Source organism: Oikopleura dioica, chromosome YSR (assembly GCF_907165135.1).
Source record: "Oikopleura dioica chromosome YSR, OKI2018_I68_1.0, whole genome shotgun sequence".
Lineage (NCBI taxonomy): Eukaryota > Metazoa > Chordata > Appendicularia > Copelata > Oikopleuridae > Oikopleura > Oikopleura dioica.
In genome coordinates, this window is record NC_137295.1 from 603,551 (window position 1) to 629,874 (window position 26,324).

Consider the following 26,324-nt stretch of genomic DNA (forward strand, 5'->3'; position numbering starts at 1 on the left):
TTGAGTAAATCAAATTTCTGGAGACTTTTTGTCCAAGATTGTTAGAATTAACGGTATAGGGCGGTTACATTCGATATTTCAAGAGTCGTTCGAAGCTTTCTGAAAGCCATTCGAAAAATTTCTGAAATTGCTTATAAAAATGAGCTCATACGCGGTGCGCGCCTTATAAGTAAACGAACTATATTTCGAATTATTTTGGTAAAGATTTTTGGGAAGTTTCGAACGTCATTATCGTAAAATAAGCCTAAAAATCGGTCAATAATGAAAATGGCACGAATTGACTGATAATCACATGAAAGTCGAGACATGTTGTTTTGAAGTTAGAAAAAGCTTTAAAAATTTTTTATAAAATTTTCCGATCAAGAAGAAAAATTGTACAGTCGACTGTGGCAATTACGAGTGGGAGAATCACGAGTATTTCACGAAATTCCCAGAAAAAATAGGCTCGTAATTGCAACAGTCGACTGTAATAAAAGTATTTGGTTAACTGTTTGTCTGACATTTAAAATTTTCAAAATACTCCTCTTATTTTGGAATTTTCTTGGATGAAAAATTTGGCTGTATCTATATACCTATTAACAGAGCCATCGTTTTACGACATATTTTTGCGAGTTCTATGTGAAACAATTGATCAACTGGCGACTCCACTTATCAAAGATGAGCTTGAGCTTGAGCTAAAAATACCTGTGCACTACCTTTTAAATGTAGATGCATCCTTCAGCCCTAGTTCATTGTGCACAGCAATATCTATCGTAGCAAGAGGTGGTTCACGCTTTCTTATGAACAATGCACTTGAGACAATGGTAATTTACCTCACTATTTGATGATTTCAATGACAAGATACTGCTGTCAACATTTTTGTCGCAAAACAGTCTAGGAGCTTAAAACTTATTTTAGAATTCTACTCTTGTAAAACAAGGAATGAACGACGCTCCCGAGTTATCTTAAATTTTCGATTGCGAATGGCTTCAAGAGTGTAAACTACTCTGATGAAATCTCCAAACTACAGACTGCAAGCCAAAAGAACAGTCAAAACGAAAGAATTTTCTCGCTGGTAGCACTTGTGCGCTTCGAATAATTAGCGAACTTTGACAAACAATGCGCTGTGTATTCTTATCAGATTGAGAAAGCTATTATTTCCGTTGGCTTTGGATTGATGAATGCTCGATCAGAAGCAGATTCCTTGAAATCAACGTAAGGTTTACGACTGTTCATCCAACAATCCACCCAGCCGAATTCTGCCATCTTTCAAAAATTCGTGAAAGAAGCAATTTCTGACGTTAAATTTTGTTTTTGACCAAATTAAATAAATTTTAAGGCTTACCCATTTGATGCACAGTCTGAGATAACTGAGTTTATTGGGTTTTTCATAATCGCTAACACTTCCATAAGAGCTATTCTAGCGCTTTTGCTAGAACTGTCACTCATCGCTCTTCCGTTTATAGGTGAGCGCACACTGTTATGTATAGGTCTATCATATACCTCTCGCTCAACCAATTTTTCCGGAGACCCTACTTATATCCCTGCATTTGAAGGTAGTTATGTACTTTCTTAGAAGTATGTTGTTTTTATGCATTCTCAGAAAAGTGTAGTTATGTAGTAATACTACATTGGAAGGGTTTCTTCCACCAAGTTCAGACATAAAATTATAGTATAATTTTATTACAGCAGAAGCTTTTCGGCGATTTCGCCTTCATAAATGCTATGAGTAAATTTTACTCAGTAAAAATAGTTGGAACAGTAAGAAACAAAAATGCAATAACCTGAATGATTCAAAAATGGAACTGACTGCAACCACATAATCATCGACAACAACCCAGACATTCTAGAGATAAATAACAATAAAGAGTCATGGGCGGCTCCGGGCAAGAGTGATCTCCCCTCCGAGAGAGAGATGAGGTGCAGGGCCGTACTCAGCAGCGCCGGGGTCTATCCGACGCTGCGGCACTTCCCCACACTCACCCTCACGAAGTGAGAAGAGCTTTATTGAAAATTTTCTTCAGTTAATAATTTGTGTAATAAGTATTTAGAATAGTCAAACAAAATACAGAGTAAGAATTCAGGAACAGAAAATTTAATCAAGTTCTTCTCAAGCAAATTTGTCGTCTCTATCGTGATTGATAATGATGCGATGGGAAATTCACATATGACGCGGCCCATCATATCGCTGTCGTGTGAACAGACAGGTTTGTCTTCTGATAATGATAATGATAAAGATTGTCTGGCTGGCTGACATCTCGTCTTCCCAACAAAATAAATTTCTTCTGACATAAAACTGCAACGATTTCAAGTGATCCTCTTCTCCACTGATCGTCTCTTAGCAGCTACCGAATCTCTTCTTGTCTTCTTTAATATTTTCAATCTTCTTTCAAAAATACATTTTCATCTTAACAGGCCAATATCTTTAGACGAAGCTCAAAGCGATTCGAAAACAAATTTTCTCCACCCATCGGAAATAACAAGCGAATTTAATAATTTGAAATCCAACCAAATAAAATAATTCCAATTTGTCCGCAATTAGTCTCATAAATAAAGAATAGAAGAAAGAAATTTATCCATTTCAAGGTCCCCATAATTGGCGAGGCTTCAAGATTCAAGAATTAAGATAAAATAAGTTCCATTTTTCTTCAGTATTTCTGAGTCCAACAGCGGTAAAAAATCGTTTCCATTGATAATTTTGTTGAAATTTAGATCCAATAATTCATCGAAAACATCCAAAATTCTTACAGTAAAAAGCGGCGAGCGGTCGATTCTCTCTTACAGCAGCAAGGCAAAAGAAATATTTTTTAAAACCCAATCATCTTTCTTGGGACGTGAGATCTTTCACTTCAGTTCACCGTAAAGAGTCATGGGCGGCTCCGGGCAAGAGTGATCTCCCCTCCGAGAGAGGGATGAGGTGCAGGGCCGTACTCAGCAGCGCCGGGGTCTATCCGACGCTGCGGCACTTCCCACAACAATAACAGTGAGCACAAAAATTTTGAAAATGAGACAGGGGCAACTTTTCGCGCGCATTAAAGACCCTGTCTCTATAAAAATCATCAAACGAAACTAATATTCTCGTGCATTACTTAAATATTTAATAGATTCGTTTTTATTCAGGGGACGCGTTTCGGCACTAAAGTGCCTTCATCAGCCCTAGTACAGAAATTAACTTAACAGCTCAGAAAAAGGAAGAGTACTCTCACCTTAGAGTGGACAATTTCGAATGAAAACGAAAATTGAAAACAGAAAATGAAAATTCGCTTTCGCGGCAGGTGAATGGAGCGCCAGAGAAAGCGAATTTCAAATGCTCCATTACAGAAATTTAACTTCAGCAAACTTGACTTGCTTGTTCAAGCTAGGGTCGTTTAACTTAATTGAGAAGGCTTCCAACAAGATGCGATCTTTATAGTAAGGTTGGTTGGAGATAACAGTCACAAATTTGTTTTTAAAGCAGAAATTGGTTTTGATCCTAGCCCTTGAAGTTGTGGGTTTGTACTTAGGAGTGTCTGGCTCACTTAGATATTTATCGTAAAGCTCTCTGAATTTTGGACATCTCAAAGTATGGAAAAACATTGGACTACGATAGCGTGGTTCGAAATGCTCTTGAATGCGTGTTCCCAGTTGTCGCTTTGTTTCTCCCTGGTAATCTGTTTTGCCACAAGGACATTGAAAGTGGTAGACTACACCCGATTTTTGTTCAATCGGGATCGGGCGTTTCCATGTTGGATGCAAACATTGTTCAACTCTCACTGTTTTCCAGCAAAGTCTGAGAAAGAACTTTGGAGTAACTTTCTTGAGAATTGCCCGCATTTTGCGCCCAATACGATCGCACCGCTCCCCAGTGAATGTGGCTCGAAAATTGTAAGTGATTTCATCCTCCACTTTTCTATCCGGTTTAGGCGTATTCAAAAGTTTGATTTTGTCTTCAATAAGCGACGGTGGATATCCATTGAGAATGAATTTCCTCCTTGTGTTCCGAAAACCTAATTGAATGGCATCTTCGCAGGATGACGCATTTTTCACTCTATGAAGATGACCAACCAACAAGCTTATTTTCTGGGATTTTGGGGCGACATTAGTTCGAAAATTTGGTAAATGATCCTTATTCGACTCTTTCTCATAATGAAACATCTCAATTTTGCCTTTGTGGATTTGGAATTGAGTGTCCAAAAAGACGAGTTTACCATCTGTCATCGCTTCCTGTGTGAATTGTATATTTTTATGAAGCTTGTTGGCTTCATCCAAAATGAATTGTGACTCAGATTTTTTAATCAAAAATATACAATCATCCACGTACCTCGCAATATACAGGGCTTTCCCTTCCCCAATTAGTTGGTCAAAGAATGGGGCCTCTATTTGATGCATGAAAATATCGGCCAAAATAGGACTCAATTTAGATCCCATCACTGAGCCATCACGTTGGCGGAAAAAACCTTCTGGGGTGGTAAAGCTCGTAAGCTTAAAAGGACTGTGTCAACGACGTTCTGGAATGCGTGTCTGAAATTCGCTTTCTCTGGCGCTCCATTCACCTGCCGCGAAAGCGAATTTTCATTTTCTGTTTTCAATTTTCGTTTTCATTCGAAATTGTCCACTCTTAGGTGAGAGTACTCTTCCTTTTTCTGAGCTGTTAAGTTAATTTCTGTACTAGGGCTGATGAAGGCACTTTAGTGCCGAAATGCGTCCCCTGAATAAAAACGAATCTATCATTATGAGAGGTCAACTATAAGACAATCTTAAATATTTAAATCTGGATTTTGGAGAACGATATGGACTGCTTCCAGTTTTTTCGTTCTCTTAGATCCAAATTTCGTTCAAGGATTTTGAACTTAGATTGAAAAAACTTTTGATGAGATTTTGATTGAGATTCAATTAATTCCTCCTGGTATTTTTCGTATCCGATTATACGCAAATAAGGTTTTCCCCTGTGTGAAGGGGTGAAATGTTGGTTTATTCTAGCTCGGACATTAATCGTCTCTCCAATATATGATGAGGAACATGAACAACTAAACTTATAAATCGCATTAACTGCTCAAAGTGGATCTTTCTCTTTGAAATGATAGTCTTCTTAAATAAAAATCTGGAGTCACTGATTTTACAAGATTTTTCAAATCGCTTGCAACTATTGATATTTTTCGCATGTATATGGAATTTGTAAGCAATGGTTTCGATCAGGAAAATCACTAATCTCTTGTGCCCAATTTATTTTTTTCTGAGTTTTTGGGCCCGTTCGCATGCTTTTAGCGCTAGAAATTGTTTTGGGTGAATACCCAAGTGACTAAAATTTTTCTAAAAGTTCATTTAATGCTTTGTCAAGTTGGTTAGGCTCAAAATTCGTACTTTTGCTCTAATAAATTCTGATTTTAAAATTCCCACCTTCATACTCTTTGGCGCAACAGCTGTTTTTGAATCCATTGTCACAGATTCTTTTGGAGCGCTTTAATTTCTTATTTATTGCTCTTTTGACTTTCAACCTGGTTATGCACTCTTAGATAAATAATTGTTATTTAACATTTATCAGATAGTTTCAGTGCGCTTCGCGCCTGCTCCAAGAGAAAACATCATTTTGATGCCTTTTGGAATCAGTTAAGCCTGAAATGACTACAATTTAAATCGATAATGCATAACCAGGTTATGCAGAATGAGCAAAAATGCATAACCTGGTTATGGCATAACCTCAGCGCCCGACACCCCCATTTAAGGGTTAATCTGTTTCGTAGGATATGTAAGGATAAAAATTTTGAAATCGATTAATTATTCTTTCTCGAGATCCTTTTGGTGCATAAATGAGACAGTCATCGCAATATCAAAAATAATAATAATCAGCTAAGTCAAGAATTTGGGATCAAAGGCCTTTGTCAAGCCCATTTAAAATTAAAAGCCAGGGACGGGGCTGAGACGGCCCGAAGGGCCGTCAAGCCCATTTAAAATTAAAAGCCAGGGACGGGGCTGAGACGACCCGAAGGGCCGTCAAGCCCATTTAAAATTAAAAGCCAAGGACGGGGCTGAGACGGCCCGAAGGGCCGTCAAGCCCATTTAAGGCTAGGGTGGTCGATTTGGCCCAAAGCAGGGCTCATAAACTCTGGACTTGTGAATGCCAGAGTACCCCATAATAGCTTTAACTAGAGATCTATCCTAGATCTTCTGAATTACAGAAGCTTTTTCCATCATCCCAAAAAAGCCACTTCCGGTGGCTTCAAAGTTGGCATCTCGGCCAAATTCGCGAAAATAGCCCATCTTCACGGCTCCAAAACTCCAAAGTTTGCATTATGGTCCTATCAACTCTTACTATTTTTCGATTTCTTAGACCCTATTCTTAAAATTTACAGAAGATTTTTTTATTTGATAATTTTTTCTTTAGAAAATTTTTCAATAAACCAAGGTACCTATTTTTGACTATTCATTGCTTTAAAATGCCCCACGGGCATAGCCTAGACGTCACAAGCCCTACCCTAAATGAATGTCCTTAGAGTTAACTTTCCAAAAATGTATCATATGCCACTATTGTAAAGGGTTGAAATTTCAAAATATTTGGTTCACTTTCAAAATACACTAATTTTCTGCAGCTTTAGTCGCAATTTCCGGGAGATCGAGTAGAGATAGCCAAAAGGAAATTTTTGCTTTATTAAATAACTAAAAATCACGAGGAAACCTTTTGGAACTTTTTTCTACAGCAAAAAAGTGCCTTGAGCAATCTCCTCATGTGATTTTAGGGATGAAGATGACGTTTTTAGTATTCTTATAATGAACAAAAATCAAGCTCGGATACTAAAGATGTCGATGGCAGGGCTTTATGTATTATAACAATAATTTTTATTTTACCCATTTTCCCACTGTGCACCCCCTAAAAATAATGAAAAATAAGTCCTTAAGATGTAAAGCTTATGCAATTCAACAAAGAAATAACACAACGCAACTTCAGGCAACTCTAGAGTTGAATGAAGGTTAAAAAGGTTAAAAGTTAGTTTTGGTTTATTGTCCACAAAAGTATCTCTGAGTGGTGTGGTATGGTTATGGTGAAAAAGGGGAAACGAGAGGGTTCATATAGGGTTAACTTTAGCTTCGTATTCAGCTGGAACAGATGATGGTCAGTAAGAACAGTTCGGATCGAGAAGAAGAGGTTCACAACGAGTTGTAGCAGTTCACAACGAGTTGTAGTGATTGATGTTCAGAAGTCGCAGTTGAAATTCAGAAAGGACAGTTGAAGTTGAACTAGCTTATCTCGCGGCGCCGAAGGCCATTTCAAAAATGTAGGCGGCGCCCAAGAGCAGTGGTAGAGCGAGCGGGCGTCAGACGCGCAATTGCCTTTGGCGGAATTATGTGTTCTTTTTATGAAACGAGCAGAATAGTAAGACCTATAAATTCCTCCCTCTCTATTTTTCAGACTGAAATCCATATTTTAGTCTGAGTCGGATGATGTGAATCCAGGCGGTGATTCTGGCGAGTATTCAAGTAAACTGTTCGACAGACTTCCATTGATGAGTTAATAAGCATCATTCAATATTTGGCTTGGGGACGGGTTGATGGTTGTCTGTGGGGCGACAGTATAATGTTTGTCAGCAGAGCGGTCATTTGACGTTTCAATAAAGGGTTCAAGAAAATTAAGGCAACTAACGTCGGTGATCGACATTTCATTCGCAGATATTAGTTGAAGAATATCATTAACAGTTGATTGAATGTCATTTGAAGCAGTTGGTATTGGGTTGTCTAGTGGCGGGGGATGAAACATATCCTCAAAAGTTTGTCCAGTGACATCATCAGTAACTTTTGGAAGACCTCTTTGTTGTTCATCATCACTGATTGGAACTCACTCGTAAATCACCGAAGTCTCTTGATTTTGTTCATGACTGCGATTTTCATGTGTGAGAGTTGTTTGCTCACTATTGATCGCAGGCGGCAGGTTGCAAGGTATTCGAGCGTTTATTCCAAGTTCTCTCAAATAATCCGCGTTGAGTCTCTTATCTTATTTGCGATAAGTTAAAACTCGGGAATCGTGATATCTCGAAATTTCTTCCAAAGGTTTCTGCATCTGTTAACCTATCGAAAGGAGTCAAGATATGATTGTCATCATAAGTTTCTCGACTTAAATGTCTGTAGAGGAGACTTTTTCCGGTAAATTCCAAAAGAGAACAGATGTTCAGCTCTTGTGTTGGGGTTGTTAAGGTCATCATTGGAATTGGTTGTGATGTTGACGAATTCGAGGAAGTAAACAAAAGGATTTCGCAGTCCTTAAGATACTGGCGAATCAAAATTATTGTTTTGTCTTCTTTAATTCTAGACAGACTAAAAGTATGTCCTAGCATATATGTTAGGCAGAATTGTAGGAAGCGCTTCTTAGAGTCGTATGTATGCATCCAAACAAGGATTTGGTTCAGGGAAGTGTTCGACATCTCTTTGCGCTTGTGTCTCTCGTCGACAGGCGATTTGAATAAAATGAAGTGAAAATCTTGACAACCAAAATCTCAAATTTTGGCCAAAATTTTCGTAAAATATGGGATAGATAAGTGCTGTATAAATATTGGAGCGGCACTTCCATGGGTATCACTGCGTAGCTCTTGTATCATTTGTCATCTCAGTATGACATCAATTGTTCATCTTAGCACATGAACGTCACAGGTAACATTCATTCTTCTATCGTCGAAGATTTCTGTAAACAAGAACGGTTGCATCTTGTCGCCTTCATATTTCTACATTTTCGAATCTTGGAGAGGCCTCAGTATGAGTTGCGCGCGGTAGACTTTCAGCGTCACAAAAATCAAAAATGCGTGAGGGATATGGCCACCTAACTGTTAGCAGGGAATGGAAGCTACGTTTTGAATACGAGGCGAGATTTGGTTCGTTAGGAGGTCCGATCTCCATGAGCGGTCGCCAAGCTGCTCTTTAGTCGGATATCCAAGTGGACTTTGCTTACAGCCATATTTTTCCACAAATATGGATTGGCACATGGGGCTCGTGAGGGCCTTCCCTCCCCCTTCACATTTTATTTGTGTCTTTGCCGCAATCTCTTTGCCCAAGTATTAATGTGAGGTTCTCCAGGGCAAACTTCTTTCAGTTCTTTCATATCATGAACTTCTTCTGCATCAAGTTTAGCAACGGTATCAGGATCTGGAGAAACTGGTGGAACGGTAGCAGGAAAGTCCTCAGCGTCATTTTTGAACTTCAATGGTCGGATCACGTTGATATGTCGACGGTACTCCCTTCGAGTTTCAACATCTTTTACAATGGAAGAGTCCTTGCTGATTCGTTTAATAACACTAAATGGGCCGAACCAGACTCTATTTAGCTTTCTAAAAGCTGGTTTCCAGATGAGACATTTGGATCCAATCTCAAGGGTAGGAGCATTATTCTTGTCTCGTGCAAGCAGTTTCCGATATCGAGAAACTTGATGAGCAAGAATAGGCGGGTGCAATTCGTCAAAGTACTTGTTGAGTCCAGTCAACCACTTTTCCTTTGATGCGCCGTCAACATTGCACGTCGTGGATGAATAACCGTTTTTACATCATGTTTAATTGATTGCTACCAGCATGGCACGTGTAGCAATGAAGAAAGAAAATAAATTCATTGCTAAGATCTTCAGGAAGGACAAGACAATTATCTTTGTAAAGTAACCCGTCCTTTGTTTGAAAAGGTAATTTTGGATTGCGTCCACATTTTTCAATAAAGTTTCTTGACTTCACACAATTCCTTTGAAGTTTGGATAACTCTTCCGTGGTAAAGTTTTGTTCACCAAATGAGAAGACGCTCTCTTTGCTAGCTGTAATTCTTGTGTGGAAGGCGAACACAGTCTCGGGAATATCCTTGAATACAGTGAAAACTCAAAAATTGGCCGGTTTTCAGATCCGAATTCCAGGAAAAAACAGCCAAATTTTGAGTTTTTTACGGGATAGCCAAGAGTCCCCTTCAAAGAAACAAATTTTCGAAATTTTGGAAAATTGGCATGATTTTCACGTTTTTGATGAATTTGTATAAAATTTTTGCTTGTTTGAGGTTATAATTATTAGAATTATTTCATTTTTGATAATTAAAACACTTTTAAAATGCCAAATATGCTCAGGAATAGCATTATTTGGGCGCAATTTTGATGCAAAATTTTTTATTTCTGAAAACGCGGCCAATTTTTGAGTCTTTTTCAGATTCAAAAATCACTCAATTTTAACCAATACCGGCAAAATTTTGAGTAGGCAAATTTTGAGTTTTAGCTGTATTATCGAGTCACTTTCAAGGTCATCGCTTGAAGAAGCCTCTAGACGTGAGAGATAATCAGCAGTACACATGATCGGGCTTGTGCCAGGCTCGTGAAGGATCGTGAAATTACATTTTAGCAAGTACAGTTTTTTTCCTCTTTTGTGGACCCCAAGTTTGTGGACATTTTCTTCATTTTAAGGGGTTTCCGTGGGACACTATTGCAAAGATAATGTTCCGATTGTGTGGACATTTTCCCTGATAAGAAAATTTAAGAGGCAAAAATGGCATATTTTTTTCAAAAATATAGGGTTATTTTCAAGAAATGAAGGACTTAAGCATTTAAATTTGTCGAAAAAAGATATAAATAAGCAAGAGAAAGGCGTTTCGAGGATGAAATTCGCCATTTTTCAATAAAAACGTATATTTGAAAAGATTTAAATATACTACGGCGGGACATTTTTTTGGGAACCCTTGCCCACTTTTGTGGACATTTTTCCGAAAATTTTGGACAAAAAATGTCCACAAAAGAGGAAAATAACTGTAGTTGTGGATGTTTGTTAATTTGATATCGTTGTTTTTGTAGTCTCGCTGCTCTTAAAACAAATAACAAAGTGATTTATGATCCACAACGCAGCTGAAATGTGTATTGAGAAGAAAATACTCGAAATGAAAAATGCTGAATGCCAGTGCAAATAGCTCTTTGATCCTCATTGATCGTTGTAAGTCAGGTCCTTTCAGAGCTTTGGAGAAGTAGCCAAGGATGTTGAGATTTTCTCTGATTCTCTGATAGAGGATTCCGCCTTCTTTCTTTCCATTACTGTCGGGTACCGAAATCAAGGATTTTCCAAGTTGAAAGTGGGACAGTGATGGATTCATCAACAATTCATTCTTAAGGGTGTCCCCAACGATCGGATTCGACTAATCTTAGTCTGATGACCAAATTTTTTTCAGTTAATTAAAGGAAGCTGATTCTAGAGCTTTTTTCAGATCTGAAATATCTCATTTGATTCTCGAGATATTACTGTTTCTATGACAGCGCTAATGCATTACGGCTCGATAGAAATGCACTGTAAAAAGTGTCATTTTCAAAATTTCGATTTTATATATCGACCTGTATATTTTCTGAGAGCTTGAAAAATTCTCTATTCAATGATACTTATATCAATACGATAGTACAAATTTTTCACCTTCAAACAGTGCGCCAAAAGTCGCAAACACCTGCACATTGGCGCCGGAAAAAGGGATTAAGGGTCTTATCAACGCAAAATCTGAGCTTGCCGGGAGATTGAAAATAGATCAAACTATTATTCCTGTAAAAATGAGAAAAATTGAATTTCAGGAACAGCGCTAGAATCGAGCTCAAACTTCAGCAAAATCGTTACTTCAAAGAATGCATCGTATCTGATGCATACAGATAAATTTTAAAAATCCGTCAAATTTATGGCATAGAGGAGCGTTCAAGGAATTAGGATCTGGTCGTAATTTAAAAATTGAATTTGTAGAACTCGAGAAAAACGATCTCAAAGATTGGTCAGAATAGAAAAATCAGAACTCTTTGAAGAAGCGGTAGGGGATTAAAAGATTACAATTTCAAAATTCTGCCAAATTTATGGAATAGAAAAGGGTCTAAATAATAATGAATATATTTCTTTTAGCCGAAAAGCCTTCAGGAAGTTCTATAAAAAATAGCTCAAAGTATAGCCTGTTTTAAAAAAATCGTTGGGGACACCCTTAATTCTTTGGAAAGTGTGCTCATGTTTGTCAGCCCATTGAAATTCAACATTCTTTGATGTAAGATCGTAAAGAGGTTGCAAAATGGCATTTTCGTCTCTAATGAACTTGATGTTCTAATTGAATACTCCCAAGAGGCCTTTAATTTCGCTCTTTGACTTTGGAGCTTTCAAGTTCTTGATGGTCTCGAGATGTTCGGCATAGAAAACATTTCTTTGGTGAGAGGAGCAGGCCATTATTAACGCAAGTCTTGAAGATGAATTCCAGTGTTTCAAGGTGTTTCAAAAAGGAATTGCCAATTCAGATTATATCGTCCAAGTATGAAAGAATGCTTGGGTGGTCTAGTAACTTCTGAATGATTCTTGAGAAGGCACTCGGAGCTGTTGATACACCATAAAGCATCCGTTGAGCGGCGTAATGTTTGTTGTTGAAGGAGAAAGCGAGCTTGTGGGAATCTTCAGCGGCGGTTTGTATTTGCCAGTTCCCACGGTGGCAATCAATTTGACTTATGAAGCATGTGTTCCCATTTGAAAGTCGAGTTCCGATTTCTGTCAATACCACTGACAAGTGAGGCAACGGGAACCGATCTTGTTAAAGGAGTTTGTTTAAGGATCTTGCGTCAAGAGAAATCCGAATAGAGCCATCGTTTTTCTGTAGAATAATCAGAGGAATATTGAAACCAGACGATGTCTCTCTGATGCTGTCCAGACTTTTCCATCGCTCAATCTCTTTGCTAACCTGATCTTTCATGTGAATCGGTATTGGGCGAGAAGGTTGTTGTGTTGTCTGAGATTCATCAAGCATAGGTAGGGTGAACCGGAAATTATGAAGTTTACCAAGGACATCTTCACCCATTGAGAAGGCAAGTTTATATTTGCCAACGAGATCAGTAAGTTTTCCCTCTTGCTCCGAAGTCGTGTCGCCAAATGAGCCTATTTTCCGTTTGAAATTCATTATTTCAGCCTTTTGACTTCGTAATCTTTGGAATGATTCTAGGGATTCTCTCTCAGTTTTATAATCTTTCATCTCGACAATTGCATTTTGAGTTCTTATCGGGTCTTATTGTTCGGACTTGTATGTTTTTCCAAACAATAAATTTCTTATCAGGAAAAGCAACATCTTTGAGGAGGTCGCAGCCAATAAGGACAGGAACACAAATTGAGTCGACAACAAGTGGATTTGTGATCAGAGCGAATTTTCCGTTGCCGATTGTTTGACTGTCATTTTGATTGGTTCGGCGATTGTTGACGGTCGGATAAATTGATTGTTTGCACAAATTATTTCCACTTTTGATGGTTTTGTGTTGTTGACGAATGGAAGACTTGAATTGATACAGGTCTTTGAAGCACCGGTGTCGAGGAGCGCGACGTAGTTGTAGCCATTGACATTGACGTTAATAAATTTCAGGCCCAATTTTGAACCAAAAGAATTCAATATGCACAAATTTGAAAAATTTCCAAAAGGATATGGCATACAATCAAGTCTTGAATTCGCTAATTGGTTGAAATCAAAGTCTTTTGCAAATGACCAGATTGAATTCTTCTCTCTTGATGTTAAAAAACTTTTTCCTTCGGTTTGCACGAAAAGCTTGATCGATTTTTGTCTTGAAGAAATTTTTGTGCGCAATCGTGCAGTAAAAATGCTCCCAAGATATAGGGACTCAAATGACAAATTCTAACCCCCTATCCCTAAACATCTTCTTCAAATAATGCTTCCCAAGACACTTACTCATTTTACAGCAGTTGAAGGTTATGAAAACTTTTTTAGGCAATTTAAGGGACTTTCAATGGGTGATGTTACGAGCCCTTATCTTGCGAACTATTTTTTGCACTGCATAGAACATAAAGAAATTGAAAATATGTAGTCTGTATAGCCTATACAGTATTGGTCTTACTATTCTGCTCGTTTCATGAAAAGAACACATAATTCCGCCAAAGGCAATTGCGCGTCTGATGCCCGCTCGCCTTACCACTGCTCTTGGGCGCCGCCAACATTTTTTGAAATAGCCTTCGGCGCCGCGAGATAAGCTACAGTGATGACCCATTTTAAGGCCGGCCCTTTTAAGGCCACTTTTTCGAAAAATCTCAAAAATCTGTCATCCTAAAAAAATCCACTTTAAGGGTGTCCCCAACGATCGAGTCGGAGTTTTCTTAGTCGGGTGAACAAACTATTTAGAGTTAATTATGGGAAGCTGATTCTAAAGCTTCTTTCAGATCTGAAATATCACATCTAGTTCTCGAGATATGACTGTTTCTATGACCGCGCTTATGCATTACGGCTCGATAGAAATGCACTGTAAAAGTGTCATTTTCAAACTTTCGATTTTATATATCAACCTGGGTATTGTCTGAAAGCTTGAAAAATTCTCTATTCAATGATGCCCATATCGACGCGATAACACCAATTTTTCATTTTCGAACAGTGCGCCAAAAGTCGCCAACACGTGCACTTTGGCGCCGGAAAAGGGGATTAAGGGACTTATCAGCGCGCAATCTGAGCGTACCGAGAGATTGTCAATAGATAAAACTATAATCTCTGTAAAAATTAGGAAAATTCAATTTAAGAAACTACGCTAGAATCGAGCACAAACTTAAGCAAAATCGTTGCTTTAGATAATTCATCGTCTCAGATGCATGCAGTTAAATTTTCAAAATCCGCCAAATTTAATGCAGAGAGGAGTGTTCAAGGAATCAGGATCTGCCCGAAATTTGAAAATTGAATTTGTAGAACTCAAGAAAAACGATCTCAAAGATTGGTCAGAATAGAAAAGTCAGACTTATTTGAAGAAGCGGTAAGGGATTAAAAAATTACAATTTCGTTATTCTGCCAAATTAAATGCAGAGAAAAAGGTCTGAATAATAATGGGTGTAATTCTTTTGACCAAATTCAAAAATCAAGGGACGGGGCTGAGACGGCCCGAAGGGCCGTCAAGCCCCTTAAATTCAAAAATCAAGGGACGGGGCTGAGGCGGTCCGGGAAAATTTTGAATGATAATATCGAAGAAATAAGGCTTATTCTGAATAAGTTATTCATCTTGCTCGATATTCGAAGATTTCTTCCTCGAGTTCTGGTCTTCCAGCAAAAGGTCCTCCGCCATATGAATTCCAGATATTAATAGTTTTGGTCGATCACGACTATCGAGATTCACGAGTCATCCTGACCGATGGCAATAGTTTTGAAGGTGGATTCTAGGGTAACAAGGCACGGTCTTTCCAATAAAGCTACTGGTTCAGGCTGATCTGCTTAGGGGGGTACTGAATTGTGCCGCCCTGCGCCGCCCTGCGCCGCCCTGCGCCGCCCTGCACCGCCCAGCGTCGCCCGGTCCGTAACCAATCGACTCTCATTCGACCAAACCATGACCTAGGAAAGAGTTCTGAACAAGAGCGAGAGTTGGGCCCCGCCAACCCAATGAGTTCTCTACCAGAAAATGCACGCGTAAGGGCCTTTGGCCCGTCGCGTGCTCAATATACAGTGGCACATCCTAAACTGGGCAGGTCGCTTTGTCCATCCGCGGCCCACTTTGGGATGTGGTGACTCATGCCATTTCTTTTGCTCTAATAAGAGAAAGCGTTTCTGGAAGCGGCCGCCCCTGCCCAGTTTGGGATGTGGCGGCACCTGCCCAGTTTGGGATGTGCCACTGTATTAGTTATTTTATGCAAGATCTGAATTTGATTGAGAACAACGCTACTGGCACCCTAAATTATAGGTTTTACTTATTTTAACTGTTTGACAATATAAATAAGTGAGAATAACTAAGTTGACATAAAAGCTTAAATTACGGCCTTTGAAAGACCAAAAATCTTCAAACCCGGTGAGGCTGGGCGGCACAGGGCGGCGCAGGGCGGCACAATTCAGTGTCTCCCTCTGCTTACAAGTAATTCAATTTCTCAAAAAACTGCCCTTTAATCTGTTTTTGTTGTATTTTTGCTGACAACGTGACCTAAAAATATTTTATTTTTGTATCTGTGAATCAGCTTTATCCTAGGAACAATAAAATGGGAAGAATTCTAGTTTACCTCGTTTATAAAAATAACGTTTCGTCACCTAGCTATAAATATTAGCTCAAACTATGGCCCATTTAAAAAATCGTTGGGGACCATTTTTTCAATTTCTATTCGAAACCCGAAACTTGAACTGTCACTTGAAAAAACTTTTCATCTTTGACTGCCCGATGCCTCCTGTCTTTATCTTTATTCTTATTTTTTGGTACTCTTCGATGATTTTTTCTCGAATTATACAATTAGCGATGATTTCTTACGGTCCTTTCTGAATTTTCACTTAGATTTGACTCCAAGTAATTAAATTTATCATTATATTGGCGTCAAAAATACGCAGAGGAATGTCTTAAGGGTAGAACATGAAATCGGCGCGCGGCGCCTCGCTCGCCCAGCGCCCCGCCGTGCCCTACTTTTCAGAATGCCCTAAAATCGGAACGGATAAAGCTTTTTCAAAAATTTTTCGGATTATAGATTATCAAAGCCTTTTCTTTTCACAGATTGAAAATGGGCAGAATCATCAAAGAATAAGTCGGAGAAAATGACATGAGTTGGTTAAACTCTATCTCTTCTCGCAATTCTTATCCGATTTTTTCAAATTTCGATAGGTCAAAAGTGTTCCGTTAGACCTAAAATTCCGTAGTCTCAGAATTAATTTTAAAGCTTTATGGAATTTTATATGAGCTTTTGAAATGAGAGCTGCACCGTCGTGAGGCGCGCAGCGTGAGAGAAGAAGCGGCGCGGCGTGAAAGCACTTGTTTTGAGAAGCCGTGTGCAACTTTAGGAAGCTTCAAAATTAATTCTGAGACTACGAAATTTTAGGTCTAACGGAGCACTTTCGACCTTTCTAAATTTGAAAAAATCGGATAAGAATTGCGAGAAGAGATAGAGTTTAACCAACTCATGTCATTTTCTCCGACTTATTCTTTGACGATCTTGCTCATTTTTGATCTGTGGAAAGTAAAGGCTTTAATGATCTGAAATCCGAAAAATTTTTGAAAAAGCTTTATCCGTTCCGATTTAAGGGCATTCTTAAAAGTAGGGCACGGCGGAGCGCTGGGCGAGGAGGCGCCGCGCGCCGATTTCATGTTCTACCCTTAACCATTGTTCTTTCGAAAAAGCTCATTAATTATCTTCTTCACGTAATTTTTCTTTGACGTCTTCACTAGAATCTCTTCATATCTTTTTTCTTATGATTTGTCATGTAACATGACTCATGTTTTTCCTCTTTTCAGACATGTTTTTCGAATATAATTTTTAAAATAATGAAAGAAAGAATCACCTTGAGTTCAATTCAAAGGATACATTTGGGAAAACGCCACGATTCATACAATGTTCGGGCGAAAAAATATGCTTTGGACCTTAATTCATCACTTTTTATCCAAACAAAGGGGAAAATTTGTTGTCATCCGACTCGAGACAAAAATATCCATTTTAACGCCACTTTTGAAATTCGCTGTCATCCAAAAATTGGCCTTAAAATGGGTTTTCACTGTATTATTATAAGCGGAGGTCATCATCAATTGTGGTTTTAGAAAATATTATCATCTTACTCGGAAAAAAGAAAAATTTGACTTTTAAAAATCATCTTATTCTTAATTTTATTCAATCAAGAATGTCTCAGAAATAATAACCTTAGAGAGATCATCAACGTTGAGAAAATGTCTTTTTGTTTGGTAGAACCTCTATCTTCTACGATTGAATTCGAATTGGGTGGATAGTGAGGCCAGGGTGAAATCTCTTATCTTGGAATTTTTGAAATCTCTCTCCGGGAAAAAACCGAGAAGACCTCCGGCATGCATTCTTTTAAAAAATGTATGAGTCATACAGTATGACCTCGTATTCGCGGTAAAAATCAAAACGTTAAATTAAAAAAACATTGTAATACTTTTCAAGACTGAACACGATTGTCTAAATTTAACAAGAATGAAGTTTTTCAAATCGATAAATCGGTTTAAAGGACAGTTTATCGTTTATACCCCTTGTTTTCAAATTCGTGGCAATTCTTGTGTACAACTCTCCAAAGTCAAATTTTGATTTAAGCGACAATAAAACGGACAAAAATATATATATGAAGTACATAAAAAATTGTTTTATTGCCCATAAGAGATAGCAGAGTTTAAAATAAGTAAAGCAAATATTTATCGGGGAGTTTCGAGTTTTTCACATAATGGCTTAAAAAATAACAAACAAACACATGCGACCTAAAGTGATTGGAATATAAGTGGCGCTATGATTCTTCAAAAATAAAAATATATCCATTCTTTATGCCAAGAGAGAAAATTGAGAAATAATATCACTATGTTTTCTTTTTCTTTAGTCGGCTCTATTGATTCTTTGGGTTATCGGGAGAGCAAACTACTTAACATCCAACCCTTATCCAACACTAGGAATGGTCTTGAGTTTTTGCTTGCTCAACAAAAACGTTATTTGAAGCTATTTGATTCTGCTCTTGCTTTTTCTGTTGATTTGCCGGATAATTAAATCCCTGACAACGATTTTTGCAATAAACTCTTCGAGAATATTGAGATCGACATTGACCAAGACACCATCTCAAAACGAGGTTCCGAATATGACAAGTCAATTAGTAGCTTCTTTATCAACAAGGGGGCGCACTGACAATGTCGTCGAATGTCGTCGAATGTCGTCGTTTTTTCTAAACTTCAATAAATAAAAGAAAAACTATTTTTGAAAACAAAGCGTTCTAGAGATTGCAACTAGCCAAACAGTCGGTTGCTCTTAGTAAGAGCGAGAGGTGGGCCCCGCAAGAAATCAAAAAAGAAGTCGACGGTAATACGCAAAGATGGTTAAGATATGATTGCATCCTTCCCTTTAACCATGGTCTTGCAAGAACAAACGAGCCTTTTCCGTCGAATGTTGAAGTTCGAATCAAATATCACAGAGCACCTGCAAGCTATTCCCTTCTTAGAATCAAGCCAAATGTAACTGTGCTGGACAACCCGGAACTAGAAAATATCGCTAACGATTTCGCCGATAAAGTTGTGCCGATTATCAAACCTGTTTTTCGGGCAATGTTCCTGAAGAATGACGAACAAGACAATAAAATGCGAGGATATTTTCAGTATCCTTTCGAGATGTCATACTTAATGTCGTGAGAAGACCAATTCTGAAAACTAGCGACTCTGCGTCGGAAACCGCTCCTCGATTTCAGCTAAGGCACGCTGTTTCTCAAGACAGGAAGGAGGCGCCTGGAGGACGAACCTGAAATTGTCAACAAGGCCATCACGGCGAGCATGGCCATCAAGGCCATCAATTCCCAATTTCATGTTTTTAGAAGTTTTGTAGATTTGGTTGTTGTTGTTTTTATAAGGGCGGTTCTAGAAACGTTCTTGTTCTCAGATTATACTGCGTTGCTGATTTATTAACTCAAAAGTTGAATGAAAAATTGCTTCCGCTGTTGTAAAAGACACAGCTTTTCAATTTTTATACTTTTGGAGCAAAATCGACGATCAGAAAGCAGAAAAGGCGAGTGTGCGCTCCGCGCCTGTCTTAAAGGAAACCCCAGAAGCAAGTTTCTAGAATTGATGGCCTTGATCAGAGTTCCAAAAACGCAAAATTCTCGCGTGCGCGTGCGTGCGCGTGCGGAGAAATTTAAAATTTCGCGTGCGCGTGCGTGTGCGTGCGGAAACGACTTTCGAACACGCGTGCACACGCGTGCGTGATCGTGGGCGTGCGCAAAAAAGGTAGAATTGTCGAATTTTAGCTTATATTAGCCTCTCTAATTTTTTAAATCGTTAATTATAAAACAATTATTGCTACAAACAAATCAAAATTGTTTTAAAACATACAAAAACCAAAAATTTTATGTATTTGAATCCACTCTAGAAATTTTTCGGCAAGAATTACCTAAAAACGATAAATTTTCTAGGATTTTGAGCACGCGCACGATCACGCACGCGTGCGCGATCCAAATCTTCGCGTGCGCGTGCGTGTGCGTGCGCAACAATTTTCAAAATCCGCGTGCGAGTGCGTGCGCGTGCGCACGCACGCAAACACGCGCACGCGTGCGCACGTACGCACGCGTGTTTTGGAACTCTGGCCTTGATGGCGTTGTTGACGAATTCAGGTTATGGGGACTTTTGTTGATTTCTAAAATGGTCTCGATGGCCTCGATGGCCCTGATGGCCGTGATGGCCTTGATGGCCTTGTTGACAATTTTAGGTTTTCCCCGCCTGGAGCACAATTTCAAAAGTCCTTCTTTGAAGGTTATTTTGGATAATTTGGTTATACGGTGTAACTTAAACCCGTCGCTGCTGCTGGGGAACATCTTTCCGCAGCTGCTTAGAGTATAGTCCCCGTTCAACGCTTAAGGGTGTCAACAAAGATCGAATAAGGCTCTGTCTTATGATTCGACCAATTATTAACTTACACAGCTGTGTTGTGTAAATCTGATAGTGGCTCGAAGCCGTTTTATGGTACAGGGGCACGTGCACCCTGGTATGACACAGCAAAACGACTGACCTCCTTGCATCGTAAAAAAATCTGAGGAAAAAAAAATTGAAGCTAGTCATTAATTAAAGATTAAGTTAAAAATAATTTAGTTAACCCTCTGCGTGACGATCAGAACTACGCCTATGCGTGACGCGGGTGCATTCTGTGCACCCGGCCCATCTAGAATATTTTTTTGCTCTTTTTGCAATTTTTGTATCATTATATAGGCGTGTATAAACACGCAAACGAATTAACAGACCATTTTTCTATCGAAAAAGCTCAGTAATTGTCTTCTTCACGTCACTATTCTTTGACGTTTTCACTAGAATCATTTCATATCTTTTTCTTAGCTTTTGTCATGTTTATCTTTTTTGAGACGTGTTTTTCGAATATTATTTTTGAATAAATGAAAAAGAATCACCTTCAAAGGACACATTTCAAATGTTGTCATCCGACTCGAGACAAAAATATCCAATTCAAGGCCACTTTTGAAATTCGATGTCATCCGAAAATCGGCCTTTAAATGGGTTTTCACTGTAAATAAAACTACAGTTTTTTCCTTCTTTGTGGACATTTTCTTCATTTTAAGGGGTATTTGTGGGAACCTTCTAGAAGGATAATGTACCAATTTTGTGGAAATTCATCCAGCCGATAAAAATCGAGTTAAATTTCAAGAGGAAGAAATAGGGTGGTTTTCGAAAACGAGGATGTTGTCGATAAAAAATCAAAGGCTTATAAAGTAAAATTGACCAAAAATGGAAAAACAGGCAAAAAAAGGCGTTTCGATAACGAAATTTTCCATTTTTCAAAGAAGACAGAATTTGAAGGCCCTACGGCGGGAAATTTTTTTCAAGACTCTTGCCAAAAAATGTCCATAAAAGAGGAAAATAACTGTATAGGTTTTTTTTTATTGTATATTACTATTAATAGGTACTGAAAAAACCTCCTTCTTGTTCAAGAACATTCATCAAAGTTCTTAAACATTCTCTTCATTCTCTCTTATTCTTGAATATTCCAGAACATTCGAGAATATTCTATTTCGCCATATTTACTATTATTTTACCTTCGTGAACATTCTAGAAGCTTCGAAAGAAGAATCTCGAACATTTCAGAAGGACTGAACTGACTATTTAAGCTGCTACATTTCAGGGAATAAATCACTCCTTCTAGATACAGTTAGAAGTGCAAACCAAAACTAAGTTTTTACCTTTTAATTGTAGAGAGATGAGAGCAGATAAATCTCAACTCACTGATAACTTCTGACAAATGTTTCTATTCAAATACACCCCGGTAGGAAACACCCTTTGGGTCGAACCTCGGTGCCTTTTTTGTGTAAGTCACCTGCAAGTCGAACATTCTAGACTAGATTGTCTTAAAGTTGACCTCTGATACTAAAAGATTCGTTGTTTTATTCCGGGGACGCGTTTTGGCACAATATTGTCTTCATCAGCCCTAGTACAGAAATTAATTTTACAGCTCAGAAAAAGGAAGAGAACTCTCACCTAAGAGTGGACAATTTCGAATGAGAACGATAGTTTAAAACAGAAATGAAAATTAACTTTCGCGGCAGGCGAATGAAGCGCCAGAGAAAGCGAATTTCAAATGCTCCATTACAGAAATTTAACTTCAGCAAAAAAATTCGTGACTGTGATCTCCGACCTACCTTATTATAAAGATCGCATCTTGTTGGAAGCTTTTTCAATTAAGTTAAACGACCCTAGCTTGAACAAGCAAGTCAGGTTTGCTGAAGTTAAATTTTTGCAATAGACCATTTGAAATTCGTTTTCTCTGGCGCGCCATTCACCTGCCGCGAAAGCGAATCTCATTTTCTGTTTTTAACTTCTCAATACACGTGGTCGGTAAAACCGACCACGGCGACTTTGGCCCTCAATAACTTCGAAGGTGGTAATCCGTTTGACCTGATTTTTGCAATGTGCACTTATATGAACAAACCGAACCACTCTGCGAAGTTTCGTGAAATTTTTCAAGAGGGATGGCGCTTTGCACCGGATCTCTTTCGAGCTCTTTATCGAAAAATTGGAAGGTTTTTTTTCCTTGATAATAACATGAGTAAATAGCTGAGTGTTCAGGCTTTCTAACAGTAGAGTTTTGAACTTATTAAATCGACGGAAAAATGAATGAGAGATCAAGATAGTCGGCGCTGTTTTTTACACTCCGAATTTGGCGCGCCGCGCGGGGCTGAATAATACTTGGTGGTCGGTTTTCCCGACCCCGTGTTTTGAGCGCTTAGTCGCCCGCCCGTGTATTGAGAAGTTAACTTTCGTTCTCACTCGAAATTGTCCACTCTTAGCTGAGAGTACTCTTTTTTTTTGCCCGTTCCAGAATTTTCCGTTTTGTCAGTACCGTTTATCGATGAGTCACAGTGACGGTGAACAGTTTACCCAGTTTTGAGAATTCAAAATGACTTTTCTCCCAAAATTTCTTTGGTTTTTTTAACGCTCTTTCAGGAGAAAGAAAAATCAGAGAGAAAATATTTTTTTTCTGTCCGCAAAATTTGAAACCTCCTTAACAGTGGGTTGCGCAGGTGGTTGCCCCTTCACGATTGCAGCTTTGATTGCCCCTTTGGCAGCGCTTTTTTTATTGTTCCTTTCTTGACTCGCTCAAAGTGATTGCAGGATTGGTTGACCCTTCGCCAGCTCTTTAAAAGGCAGCTTCCTGCGCAATCGACTATACAAAAACTTATAGTATTACGACAAAAAAGATTGTCCAAAAAAAGATATTGAGATTGCGTTTGACATTGCGAAAAAATATAATAACAGGGCAGCGCAATTTATAATAACTGAGTAATTTGATGTGTTTCAAAGACAAAAAGACTAAGCTTTTTCATTAATTAAAATTTAATTATTAAATTAATAAACAGCTCTAATTCTCAGTGTTCCAAATTTTGAGAAAAATCAGTGTCCCCCTGTTTCCCTCTCATTTTTAAAAATGCTGTTTTCCTGTTTTCTGTTTCCCTCATCAGTAGGGGAAATCACTAATAATCGAGCTTTTTTTCTAGCTTAGTAGGGTGGGAGTATAATACAGTTTTAGAATCCCCAGAAGCTGGGGATCATTTTGACTATTGATAGTGGGGGGTCATCTCGAACCCTGAGGGCATTTAGGCACCTCGAAAGTCCCAAAATTCTAAAACTGTATTATACTCCCACCCTACTAAGCTAGAAAAAAAGCTCGATTATTAGTGATTTCCCCTACTCATCAGTTTTACTTCTCAAAATTTTTCGCAATTAAATATTATTCAAAATTGAAAACCGATGAAATTGTTTATTCCGAGAATTCGGGAAGATTTTCCGTGTAAGTGTGGCTCTCGTCGAGGCTCGAAAAATCGAGCGAAGGACGTCAGTCTTGTAGTTAATGATGTAGGAAAATCAGAAACAATACACGTATATTTACGAGCTTTTTCTCACGAAGGAACCATCAATTAGAGCCAAAAGTCAAGAGCATTTTTTTTTCACGATATGAATTTGGCGCTCCGCGCGAGGCTTGATAATGCATTGACAGCGTTTTTTTATGTTTCCGAAAAGCTGGGGAGCTTATGTTTAGGCATAAGGGGGTGCACAGTGGGAAAATGACCAAAATCGAAAGTATTTTCAATAGGCTTGAATTTTTTTAAGTAAGTAGAACACCTTCCGTGGATCATTTTTCATAATTACAAGAACTCAAAAAAACATCATCTTTAGCGAAAAAATGGCGAATTATCCCAAAATTTTTGGTTTTTTCGGATTTTTTCAAAACGGGGGCCAACGGGGGACTAGATAAAACCAGATTTGGATTAAGCAGCTAAAGAGCTTTCAAATCATACCCAAATCTCATTGTGCACTTTTGTGCAAGAAATTCTAGATCCGATTTTCTGTCGAAACCCTTCACTTTTCGGTCGAGTGGGGTGTTCGAATCCCGACGATGACATTTTTTTTTCATGACCGTTTTCCACTCTAAATGATAAGAACTGATCATGTGATCCAGCGTGAGTCATATATTGTCCTCCGGAGGACTTTGCTGGTGGAAGAATGCTCCTGGAAGAAAAAAAAAATTATTATTATTTTAAAAAATAATGAAAAGTCGGGAACAGTTAGGGGAGGGGCCAAGCCGACCAGAAGGAGAGGCAAGCCCCGTTTTTTCAATTCAGGCAAGGACAGGACGAAGCCGACCCGAAGGGGAGGCAACGCTCGTTTATTCAATTCAGTCAGGGACAGGGCGAAGCCGACCCGAAGGGGAGGAGAGCCTCGTTTGTTCAATTCAGTAAGGGAAGGGACCGAACCAACCCGAAGGGGAGGCAATCCCCATTTATTCAATTCAGTAAGGGAAGTTGCCAAGCCGACTCGAAGGGTAGACAAGCCCCGTTTGTTCAATTCAGTAAGGGAAGGGACCGAACCGACCCGAAAAGATTTTCAATCAAAAAAACGGTCACCATGATCTAAACAGAACTTACTTAGTTTAAGAACTGATAACAACTTCGATCATTGAAACAGTCATTCAGCAAACGCTATTGGAGCTGGAATGACCGGGCTTAACAACTCCAATATGTACAACCTTCAACGTCGAGCGACGCACACGACCATTTTCATTTAACGTATGCTATTGGAGCTGGAATAACCGGGCTGAACAACTCCAATGGGTACAACCTTCAACGTCGAGCGACGCACACGACAACTTTCATTCAACGTACGCTATTGGAGCTAGAATAACCGGGCTGAACAACTCCAATAGGTACAACCTTCAATGTCGAGCGATGCATAACCTCGCCTCATTTCCGCCTAGCCTTACAGATTCAAAACACCAAGATGCACGGATCGCTATGCTTTACGTCCAATACTCCTCAGAGGTGACCCACTCGGATTCACCTGCAACCACAAAGTAAACGCGCCGGAGCCAATTTTCGCCGTTTCTCCCTAATCCGTTTGGATCAAGCGAAGTAAGCTATAAACATTGTATGCCATCCAGCTTCAGAGTGGGGGGGGGGTGCCCTATGTATGTCGTGAAAACGGTTCGAGGGTTAAATTTTTTTTCGATTTTTTTTCAAAATTTTTTCTAAGTATGAGAAATTTCCTGCCGTGCCGATTTTTTTTTTCGTCAAATTTTTTTCTAAGTGTCAAATAATTGAAAGGTGATCACTTTCTACACCTGAACTATGCGGACACGTTCAACTTTTTTCAAATTCGATGACTACGATGGGAGTTTTCGGGTGTACGGAGTATTCAGCCCCCCTTATAACTTCTCGATTTTGATACCCTGTACCCGTAGTCTAAAAACTAAAATTGGCCGTTTTTTGGCACTTCAAGGCCGATTTTAACCCCTTTCCGATTGAGATGAGAGGTTCATGTAATGGAACAAAATGTTCCTCATACACTAATTAATACAGTTCTTTTCCTCTTTTGTGGACATTTTTTGTCCCAAAATTTTCGAAAAATGTCCAAAAACTTGGGCAACGTCTTCCGAAAAAATGTCCCATCGAAATCGATTAAAATTTTTTTTCGAGATTTGAGTACGCCGAATGGTTTTCTAGACTTTGCATTTATGCTCCTGAAAGACTGACAAAGGCCCCTTTGTCTCTAGTTCAACCTTTAATTTTGTTTTTTTTTTCGTAAACAATGAACAACTCGATCTTGATTAGCTAGAATTAATCTCACCACAAAAAAACTATCTTTTTTATTTCTTTCCGCGAAAAAATGTCCACAAACTTGGAACAGCATCTTTTATAAAGTGTCCCACTTAAAGGCCTTAAAATGGAAAAAATGTCCACAAACTTGGGGTCCACAAAAGAGGAAAAAAACTGTATTTATATTAGGTCGAAACATGTGATATCACGAGTTTTTTCGACACGAATTTTTAAGCGTGGAGCCTACCCATAGATCAGGGATCATCCTTCGGAGGCATAAGGGGGGGGTCGACTCAAGCTGTTGCTTTGCGAGCCGCCGTCGGTGGTGCGCAGATAGCTGCTGCTTATCTAAAAGCTCTCGGAACTAT

At 38.8% G+C, this 26,324-nt stretch overlaps 1 long non-coding RNA gene across 1 annotated transcript in view; it reads left to right on the forward strand.

Annotated features, from left to right (window-relative positions):
- The window catches only part of LOC145710779 (uncharacterized), a 61,294-nt gene that overhangs the window by 22,132 nt on the left and 12,838 nt on the right, over positions 1-26,324 (forward strand). Inside the window, exon 3 of the long non-coding RNA XR_014135078.1 lies at positions 23,049-23,146. This is a non-coding gene — a long non-coding RNA (uncharacterized LOC145710779). The remainder of the gene's footprint in view (positions 1-23,048; positions 23,147-26,324) is intronic.